Source organism: Perognathus longimembris, chromosome 13 (assembly GCF_023159225.1).
Source record: "Perognathus longimembris pacificus isolate PPM17 chromosome 13, ASM2315922v1, whole genome shotgun sequence".
Lineage (NCBI taxonomy): Eukaryota > Metazoa > Chordata > Mammalia > Rodentia > Heteromyidae > Perognathus > Perognathus longimembris.
The window spans coordinates 32,589,820-32,592,884 of record NC_063173.1 but is presented as its reverse complement, the minus strand read 5'-3'; positions in this window follow the sequence as shown (position 1 = coordinate 32,592,884).

Sequence of the window (3,065 nt, the reverse complement as noted above, 5' to 3'; positions counted from 1 at the left end):
TTCACCGTGAAATACTTACCAACCAAGACATGAAGATGCAAAGGTGGATGAGTCAGGAGACGAAAAAGAGAATGCATATTTCAAAGAGAAAAGGAGGGGAAAAGTTCTGGGAATGGTTGGAGAAGTGATCAGCTGACAAAAAAATAAAATAAAAGCTTGGAGTAAAAGAAAAACACTAGAGAGAAAAGTAGGAAGCAGTTTGCAACTCCAGCCCCACATCCACAGGAAGAACAGATCCAGATGCCACAATTCTGGCTGGTGCGGCTCCCTCAAGAACTGTCCAACCGGAGAGGAAGTTGTTGTCTAGGAGTGAGCCACTCTAATGATCAGAAAACATGCTATGATCACAATGCTGAGGTCCTATGCATACTAACTACCACAGAGACCAGATGGGAGCCAGTCACAGAAACAGTCACGGGGAGCTGGATGGTCTTTTGCAGCAGTGCTAAGAAGTTTAAGCAGTGGATGAGCTATTGAGGTTGGAAGCATTGGTTGCCAAGTTCTCTGAGGTGAGAAGGGAGAGGCACAGAAAAGACTAGGGCTTGAGAGTACTCAGATGGACTCCATTGCTATGGCTCCCCTACCTCCAACACAGAACTTTTTCTCCATTTCCTGAGCCCATTCAAGACTTTACCTTGCCTTCTATGTTTCCCACATCTACCTGGTGCTCAGATTTGGGACTTCCAGAGCATGGGAGGCCCTGCTCATCTCACATACTGTGAAGTCCCTTGTAGATAGCAATATCTTCAAGAATGGGGGATTGGGAGGGGAGCCTCTCTGCTATGGACAATGCGCACTTACCTGTCCCCAGCAAGTGGGAGCAGAAAAAACAACAACAACAGTGAGTTTCACTGAGATTACTCCCATACCAGGTAGATTCCATAGGTGTGGATTAGGTTCCATGTAACTTCAGTAGATTCAAAAGTTACAAGATAGATTGCTTTTATTTTCTTCCTTTTGGTTTTCTTATTCTTTAATTAGCTTGTCTTATCCTCTCTTCTGCTTTCTCGTTTGCTTATCCTTTTTGAGAATCTTGCTTCTGTTTTTTTTTTCCATTTTCCAACACTCTTTTATGTTATCTTATAATTAATTTCATGATATTAATTTTTTAAGTTTTAATTTACATTACTTAATGGTTATCGATGGTACCATTAATGGCATCATTGATGGTAACTACAGTAGTTTTTTTTCCTATCTGGGATAGATGGAGAAAGAGAGATAAATGCATGTATGCATACATACATATATACATATATATGCATCTATATAGGGTTATATCTATGTATATAAATATAGATATATGTATGTTTATAGATATCTATCTAGATATACAGAGATGTACATATATAGATAGATATGATATGGAATGGTTCTTTTATGTCCATGTAAATTTAAGATTTTAAATGCCTCCTACACTTGGATGCTATACCTTCCCCTAGATTTTGGGAACTAGTCTCTATAATTTTCATAATCAGGTTTGCTATGCCTTTAGTTTGTACCTCAGTTTCTCTTTTTACTCCATGAATTCGCTGGAAGTGTCTCTTGGGCATAATTTAGAATTTCTTAATGCTGTAGTTTAGGTATATTTTTTTTTCTTTGTCATTGTTTGAATGTAACATTTTTCCATTTTATCTTTAGTTCCTGATACTCTGTCTTCTGTTTGATCCCACCTATTGTTGATGCTTTTCGCTATATTTTTATTTGATTTACTGAGCATTTTATTTATGTCATTTTAATTTAATTAATTTATTTATTGTCAAAGTGATGTACAGAGGGGTTACAGTTACATAGGCAAGGCAGTAAGTACATTTCTTATCCAACTTGTTACCTACTCCAAGTTTTATTTTTTGAGGTTTCTTTTCCATTAGAATCTCAATTTTCTTACTGAGTTTGTCGTCCAAGTTGCTAACTTTCTTATGCAGGTCTTGAATTGACTTCCTTATTTCAACTCTTCATGAGCTTGAGGTTGCTGGCTACATTTTAAAGTTCATTCTTGTGTTCTTTATCTAGCATACTATGATTTCAATATCTTTTGATTCAGTTACTGAGGATGTATGGGTTTGGGGAGGAGTCATATTGTCTTGCTTTTCTTTGGGTTTTGCTATTCTTTGGGTTTCTGTGTTGCAGTTTGTACATCAGAATTCGGGTGGCAGTTCTGCTGATATTTTTGCTCTCAGCTTCCCACTATGGTGAGTCTGTCATCTCACACTTCCCACCCGACTGGATCTGTGTCTGTGAATCTACGTCCAAGTCACAACCACTTTTCTGGGTCCACAGTGATTTTAATATAGTCCCTTACTTAGTGAAGCAGAGATGTCTTTGATAGTTGGAGATATAAAACTTCAGCATCTTTTCTGTATATATTTTTAGATAATACTGGTTTGTAGAGAAGTAGAATTTCTTTATAGACTTATGAACACGATCCTGATCTTTTAAGAAGTTATGTACTAGAACTTTACAATGTGCAAGTGTGTGTGTGTGCATGCACATACACTCACTTGCACACACACACACACACTTGCATGCCTTGAACTCAGGGCCTGGACTCTATCTCTAAGCAGCATTACTCAAGGCTAGAACTTGAGCCCCAGTTCCATTTCTGGCTTTTCTTTTGGTGGTTAATTGGAGATAAGAATCTCAGGGACTCAAACGGTGATCCTCATATCTTAGGCTGATAAGTAGCCAGGATTACAGGTCGGAGCTTGAATTCAACATGCTTGTAGCTTCTTTGGAGAATAAATTTTTGTCATGGATGAAATACAGTATCTTTGATCCGTATTTTGCTCCTACTATTGTATTTTTAATTCTGGTACTATTTCCCAAGTGTTCCTCTCAATCCATTGAAGAATATTGCAGTTACAAAATTTGGGGTTGAAAATCAAATGCTGATAAAATACAGTTTAATATGAAGCAAGGTTAATAACTTTTCCAAATTTTTTGGTACCAAGTAGAGTCAGGGTAAGGTCTGGAAAACAAATTACTTGGCACCTGTTAGCCAGAGGATGCACAGGGATGTCAGAAACCTGGAGATTAAATGGCAGTGATTTCCATGTTCAAGCATTTGA